Here is a 7,537-nt window from a genome sequence, read left to right as displayed (position 1 = left end):
CCGCGGCTCTGGCCACAGCTCCCACGCCCGAAGAGCCAGGAGGGAAAGCCGTGCCTCGTTGGAAAGCTCTTTGGTAGCCGCTCGCGTGGCCCCACAGCCCGTGGGGCTGCGGGCTTTCCGGCGGCCGTCAGCCTCGGCGCCACCAGCGCCTACGTGGCGCCGCCGCTCCAGCCTGCAAAGCATTTTCCGGTAGGGCCGCGGCTCTGGCCACAGCTCCCACGCCCGAAGAGCCAGGAGGGAAAGCCGTGCCTCGTTGGAAAGCTCTTTGGCAGACGCTCGCGTGGCCCCACAGCCCGTGGGGCTGCGGGCTTTGCGGCGGCTGTCTGTCTCGGTGCCATTGGCGCCCACGTGGTGCTGCTGCGACAGCCTGCGAAGGATATTCCGGTAGGGCCGCGGCTCTGGCCACAGCTCCCACGCCTGAAGAGCCAGGAGGGAAAGCCGTGCCTCGTTGGAAAGCCCTTTGGCAGCCTCTCGCGTGGCCCCACAGCCCGTGGGGCTGCGGGCTTTGCGGCGGCCTTCAGCCTCGGTGCCACCGGCGTCCACCTGGCGCCGCCGCGCCAGCCCCCGAAGCATTTTCCGGTAGGGCCGCGGCTCTGGCCACAGCTCCCACGCCCGAAGAGCCAGGAGGGAAAGCCGTGCCTCGTTGGAAAGCTCTTTGGCAGCCGCTCGCGTGGCCCCACAGCCCGTGGGGCTGCAGGCTTTCCGGCGGCCATCAGCCTCGGCGACACTGGCGCCCACGTGGCGCCGCCGCGCCAGCCTGCGAAGCATTTTCCGGTAGGGCCGCGGCTCTGGCCACAGCTCCCACGCCTGAAGAGCCAGGAGGGAAAGCCGTGCCTTGTTGAAAAGCTCTTTGGCAGCCGCTCGCGTGGCCCCACAGCCCGTGGGGCTGCGGGCTTTCCAGCGGCCGTCAGCCTCGGCGCCACCAAAGCCTACGTGGCGCCGCCGCGCCAGCCTGCGAACCATTTTCCGGTAGGGCCGCGGCTCTGGCCACAGCTCCCATGCCCGAAGAGCCAGGAGGGAAAGCCGTGCCTCGTTGGAAAGCTCTTTGGCAGCCGCTCGCGTGGCCCCACAGCCCGTGGGGCTGCGGGCCTTGCGGCGGCCGTCAGCCTCGGCGCCACCGGCGCCCACCTGGCGCCGCTGCGCCAGCCCCCGAAGCATTTTCCGGTAGGGCCGCGGCTCTGGCCACAGCTCCCACGCCCGAAGAGCCAGGAGGGAAAGCCGTGGCTCATTGGAAAGCTCTTTGGCAGCCGCTCGCGTGGCCCCACAGCCCGTGGGGCTGCGGGCTTTGCGGTGGCCGTCAGCCTCGGCGCCACCGGCGCCCACGTGGTGCCGCCGCGCCAGCCTGCGAAGCATTTTCCGGTAGGGCCGCGGCTCTGGCCACAGCTCCCACACCCGAAGAGCCAGGAGGGAAAGCCGTGCCTCGTTGGAAAGCTCTTTGGCAGCCGCTCGCGTGGCCCCACAGCCCGTGGGGCTGCGGGCTTTCCGGCGGCCGTCAGCCTCGGCGCCACCGGCGCCCACGTGGCGCCGCCGCGCCAGCCTGCGAAGCATTTTCCGGTAGGGCCGCGGCTCTGGCCACAGCTCCCACACCCAAAGAGCCAGGAGGGAAAGCCGTGCCTCGTTGGAAAGCTCTTTGGCAGCCGCTCGCGTGGGCCCACAGCCCGTGGGGCTGCGGGCTTTGCGGCGGCCGTCAGCCTCGGCGCCACCGGCGCCCACCTGGCGCCGCCGCGCCAGCCCCCGAAGCATTTTCCGGTAGGGCCGCGGCTCTGGCCACAGCTCCCACGCCTGAAGAGCTAGGAGGGAAAGCCGTGCCCCGTTGGAAAGGTCTTTGGCAGCCGCTCGTGTGGCCCCACAGCCCGTGGGGCTGCGGGCTTTCCAGCGGCCGTCAGACTCGGCGCCACCGGCGCCCACCTGGCGCCGCCGCGCCAGCCCCCGAAGCATTTTCCGGTAGGGCCGCGGCTCTGGCACAGCTCCCACGCCTGAAGAGCCACGAGGGAAAGCCGTGCCTCATTGGAAAGCACTTTGGCAGACGCTCGCGTGGCCCCACAGCTCGTGGGGCTGCGGGCTTTGCGGCGGCCGTCAGCCTCGGTGCCACCGGCGTCCACCTGGCGCCGCCGCGCCAGCCCCCGAAGCATTTTCCGGTAGGGCCGCGGCTCTGGCCACAGCTCCCACGCCCGAAGAGCCAGGAGGGAAAGCCGTGCCTCGTTGGAAAGCTCTTTGGCAGCCGCTCGCGTGGCCCCACAGCCCGTGGGGCTGCAGGCTTTCCGGCGGCCGTCAGCCTCGGCGACACTGGCGCCCACGTGGCGCCGCCGCGCCAGCCTGCAAAGCATTTTCCGGTAGGGCCGCGGCTCTGGCCACAGCTCCCACGCCTGAAGAGCCAGGAGGGAAAGCCGTGCCTTGTTGGAAAGCTCTTTGGCAGCCGCTCGCGTGGCCCCACAGCCCGTGGGGCTGCGGGCTTTCCCGCAGCCGTCAGCCTCGGCGCCACCGAAGCCTACGTGGCGCCGCCGCACCAGCCTGCGAACCATTTTCCGGTAGGGCCGCGGCTCTGGCCACAGCTCCCATGCCCGAAGAGCCAGGAAGGAAAGCCGTGCCTCGTTGGAAAGCTCTTTGGCAGCCGCTCGCGTGGCCCCACAGCCCGTGGGGCTGCGGGCTTTGCGGTGGCCGTCAGCCTCGGCGCCACCGGCGCCCACCTGGCGCCGCCGCGCCAGCCTGCGAAGCATTTTCCGGTAGGGCCGCGGCTCTGGCGACAGCTCCCACACCCAAAGAGCCAGGAGGGAAAGCCGTGCCTCGTTGGAAAGCTCTTTGGAAGCCGCTCGCGTGGCCCCACAGCCCATGGGGCTGCGGGCTTTTGGCGGCCGTCAGCCTCGGCGCCACCGGCGCCCACCTGGCGCCGCCGCGCCAGCCCCCGAAGCATTTTCCGGTAGGGCCGCGGCTCTGGCCACAGCTCCCATGCCCGAAGAGCCAGGAGGGAAAGCCATGCCTCGTTGGAAAGCTCTTTGGCAGCCGCTCGCGTGGCCCCACAGCCCGTGGGGCTGCGGGCTTTGCGGCGGCCGTCAGCCTCGGCGCCACCGGCGCCCACCTGGCGCCGCCGCGCCAGCCCCCGAAGCATTTTCCGGTAGGGCCGCGGCTCTGGCCACAGCTCCCACGCCTGAAGAGCCAGGAGGGAAAGCCGTGCCCCGTTGGAAAGCTCTTTGGCAGCCGCTCGTGTGGCCCCACAGCCCGTGGGGCTGCGGGCTTTCCAGCGGCCGTCAGACTCGGCGCCACCGGCGCCCACCTGGCGCCGCCGCGCCAGCCCCCGAAGCATTTTCCGGTAGGGCCGCGGCTCTGGCACAGCTCCCACGCCTGAAGAGCCACGAGGGAAAGCCGTGCCTCATTGGAAAGCTCTTTGGCAGCCGCTCGCGTGGCCCCACAGCCCGTGGAGCTGCGGGCTTTGCGGCGGCCGTCAGCCTCGGCGCCACCGGCGCCCACCTGGCGCCGCCACGCCAGCCCCGAAAGCATTTTCCGGTAGGGCCGCGGCTCTGGCCACAGCTCCCACGCCCGAAGAGCCAGGAGGGAAAGCCGTGCCTCGTTGGAAAGCTCTTTGGTAGCCGCTCGCGTGGCCCCACAGCCCGTGGGGCTGCGGGCTTTCCGGCGGCCGTCAGCCTCGGCGCCACCAGCGCCTACGTGGCGCCGCCGCGCCAGCCTGCAAAGCATTTTCCGGTAGGGCCGCGGCTCTGGCCACAGCTCCCACGCCCGAAGAGCCAGGAGGGAAAGCCGTGCCTCGTTGGAAAGCTCTTTGGCAGACGCTCGCGTGGCCCCACAGCCCGTGGGGCTGCGGGCTTTGCGGCGGCTGTCTGTCTCGGTGCCACTGGCGCCCACGTGGTGCTGCTGCGACAGCCTGCGAAGGATATTCCGGTAGGGCCGCGGCTCTGGCCACAGCTCCCACGCCTGAAGAGCCAGGAGGGAAAGCCGTGCCTCGTTGGAAAGCCCTTTGGCAGCCTCTCGCGTGGCCCCACAGCCCGTGGGGCTGCGGGCTTTGCGGCGGCCTTCAGCCTCGGTGCCACCGGCGTCCACCTGGCGCCGCCGCGCCAGCCCCCGAAGCATTTTCCGGTAGGGCCGCGGCTCTGGCCACAGCTCCCACGCCCGAAGAGCCAGGAGGGAAAGCCGTGCCTCGTTGGAAAGCTCTTTGGCAGCCGCTCGCGTGGCCCCACAGCCCGTGGGGCTGCAGGCTTTCCGGCGGCCATCAGCCTCGGCGACACTGGCGCCCACGTGGCGCCGCCGCGCCAGCCTGCGAAGCATTTTCCGGTAGGGCCGCGGCTCTGGCCACAGCTCCCACGCCTGAAGAGCCAGGAGGGAAAGCCGTGCCTTGTTGAAAAGCTCTTTGGCAGCCGCTCGCGTGGCCCCACAGCCCGTGGGGCTGCGGGCTTTCCAGCGGCCGTCAGCCTCGGCGCCACCAAAGCCTACGTGGCGCCGCCGCGCCAGCCTGCGAACCATTTTCCGGTAGGGCCGCGGCTCTGGCCACAGCTCCCACGCCCGAAGAGCCAGGAGGGAAAGCCGTGCCTCGTTGGAAAGCTCTTTGGCAGCCGCTCGCGTGGCCCCACAGCCCGTGGGGCTGCGGGCCTTGCGGCGGCCGTCAGCCTCGGCGCCACCGGCGCCCACCTGGCGCCGCTGCGCCAGCCCCCGAAGCATTTTCCGGTAGGGCCGCGGCTCTGGCCACAGCTCCCACGCCCGAAGAGCCAGGAGGGAAAGCCGTGGCTCATTGGAAAGCTCTTTGGCAGCCGCTCGCGTGGCCCCACAGCCCGTGGGGCTGCGGGCTTTGCGGTGGCCGTCAGCCTCGGCGCCACCGGCGCCCACGTGGTGCCGCCGCGCCAGCCTGCGAAGCATTTTCCGGTAGGGCCGCGGCTCTGGCCACAGCTCCCACACCCGAAGAGCCAGGAGGGAAAGCCGTGCCTCGTTGGAAAGCTCTTTGGCAGCCGCTCGCGTGGCCCCACAGCCCGTGGGGCTGCGGGCTTTCCGGCGGCCGTCAGCCTCGGTGCCACCGGCGCCCACCTGGCGACGCCGCGTCAGCCCCCGAAGCATTTTCCGGTAGGGCCGCGGCTCTGGCCACAGCTCCCATGCCCTAAGAGCCAGGAGGGAAAGCCGTGCCTCGTTGGAAAGCTCTTTGGCAGCCTCTCGCGTGGCCCCACAGCCCGTGGGGCTGCGGGCTTTTGGCGGCCGTCAGCCTCGGCGCCACCGGCGCCCACCTGGCGCCGCCGCGCCAGCCCCCGAAGCATTTTCCGGTAGGGCCGCGGCTCTGGCCACAGCTCCCATGCCCGAAGAGCCAGGAGGGAAAGCCATGCCTCGTTGGAAAGCTCTTTGGCAGCCGCTCGCGTGGCCCCACAGCCCGTGGGGCTGCAGGCTTTCCAGCGGCCGTCAGCCTCGGCGCCACCGGCGCCCACCTGGCGACGCCGCGCCAGCCCCCGAAGCATTTTCTGGTAGGGCCGCGGCTCTGGCCACAGCTCCCACGCCCGAAGAGCCAGGAGGGAAAGCCGTGCCTCGTTGGAAAGCTCTTTGGCAGCCCCTCGCGTGGCCCCACAGCCCGTGGGGCTGCGGGCTTTGCGGCGGCCGTCAGCCTCAGCGCCACCGGCACCCACGTGGCGCTGCTGCGCCAGCCTGCGAAGCATTTTCCGGTAGGGCCGCGGCTCTGGCCACAGCTCCCACGCCCGAAGAGCCAGGAGGGAAAGCCGTGCCTTGTTGGAAAGCTCTTTGGCAGCCGCTCGCGTGGCCCCACAGCCCGTGGGGCTGCGGGCTTTCCGGCGGCCGTCAGCCTCGGCGCCACCGGCGCCCACCTGGCGCCGCCGCGCCAGCCCCCGAAGCATTTTCCGGTAGGGCCGCGGCTCTGGCCACAGCTCCCACGCCTGAAGAGCCAGGAGGGAAAGCCGTGCCCCGTTGGAAAGCTCTTTGGCAGCCGCTCGTGTGGCCCCACAGCCCGTGGGGCTGCGGGCTTTCCACCAGCCGTCAGCCTCGGCGCCACCGGCGCCTACCTGGCGCCGCCGCGCCAGCCTGCGAAGCATTTTCCGGTAGGGCCGCGGCTCTGGCGACAGCTCCCACGCCTGAAGAGCCAGGAGGGAAAGCCGTGCCTCGTTGGAAAGCTCTTTGGCAGCCGCTCGCGTGGCCCCACAGCCCGTGGGGCTGCGGGCTTTGCGGCGGCCTTCAGCCTCGGTGCCACCGGCGTCCACCTGGCGCCGCCGCGCCAGCCCCCGAAGCATTTTCCGGTAGGGCCGCGGCTCTGGCCACAGCTCCCACGCCCGAAGAGCCAGGAGGGAAAGCCGTGCCTCGTTGGAAAGCTCTTTGGCAGCCGCTCGCGTGGCCCCACAGCCCGTGGGGCTGCGGAATTTGCGGCGGCCGTCAGCCTCGGCGCCACCGGCGTTCACCTGGCGCCGCCGCGCCAGCCCCCGAAGCATTTTCCGGTAGGGCCGCGGCTCTGGCCACAGCTCCCACGCCTGAAGAGCCAGGAGGGAAAGCCGTGCCTCGTTGGAAAGCTCTTTGGCAGCCTCTCGCGTGGCCCCACAGCCCGTGGGGCTGCGGGCTTTCCAGCGGCCGTCAGCCTCGGCAACACTGGCGCCCACCTGGCGCCGCCGTGCCAGCCTGCGAAGCATTTTCCGGTAGGGCCGCGGCTCTGGCCACAGCTCCCACGCCCGAAGAGCCAGGAGGGAAAGCCGTGCCTCGTTGGAAAGCTCTTTGGCAGCCGCTCGCGTGGCCCCACAGCCCATGGGGCTGCGGGCTTTCCGGCGGCCGTCAGCCTCGGTGCCACCGGCGCCCACCTGGCGCCTCCGCGCCAGCCCCCGAAGCATTTTCCGGTAGGGCCGCGGCTCTGGCCACAGCTCCCACGCCCGAAGAGCCAGGAGGGAAAGCCGTGCCTCGTTGGAAAGCTCTTTGGCAGCCGCTCGCGTGGCCCCACAGCCCGTGGGGCTGCGGGCTTTCCGGCGGCCGTCAGCCTCGGCGCCACCGGCGTCCACCTGGCGCCGCCGCGCCAGCCCCCGAAGCATTTTCCGGTAGGGCCGCGGCTCTGGCCACAGCTCCCACGCCTGAAGAGCCAGGAGGGAAAGCCGTGCCTCGTTGGAAAGCTCTTTGGCAGCCTCTCGCGTGGCCCCACAGCCCGTGGGGCTGCGGGCTTTCCGGCGGCCGTCAGCCTCGGCAACACTGGCGCCCACCTGGCGACGCCGTGCCAGCCTGCGAAGCATTTTCCGGTAGGGCCGCGGCTCTGGCCACAGCTCCCACGCCCGAAGAGCCAGGAGGGAAAGCCGTGCCTCGTTGGAAAGCTCTTTGGCAGCCGCTCGCGTGGCCCCACAGCCCATGGGGCTGTGGGCTTTGCGGCGGCCATCAGCCTCGGCTCCACCGGCGCCCACCTGGCGCCGCCGCGCCAGTCTGCGAAGCATTTTCCGATAGGGCCGCGGCTCTGTCCACAGCTCCCACGCCTGAAGAGCCAGGACGGAAAGCCGTGCCTCGTTGGAAAGCTCTTTGGCAGCCGCTCGCGTGGCCCCACAGCCCGTGGGGCTGCGGGCTTTCCGGCGGCCGTCAG

The sequence above is a fragment of the Larus michahellis genome, unplaced genomic scaffold (genome assembly GCF_964199755.1).
Source record: "Larus michahellis unplaced genomic scaffold, bLarMic1.1 SCAFFOLD_26, whole genome shotgun sequence".
NCBI classification, from domain to species: Eukaryota; Metazoa; Chordata; class Aves; order Charadriiformes; family Laridae; genus Larus; species Larus michahellis.
This window is presented reverse-complemented; position numbering follows the sequence as displayed.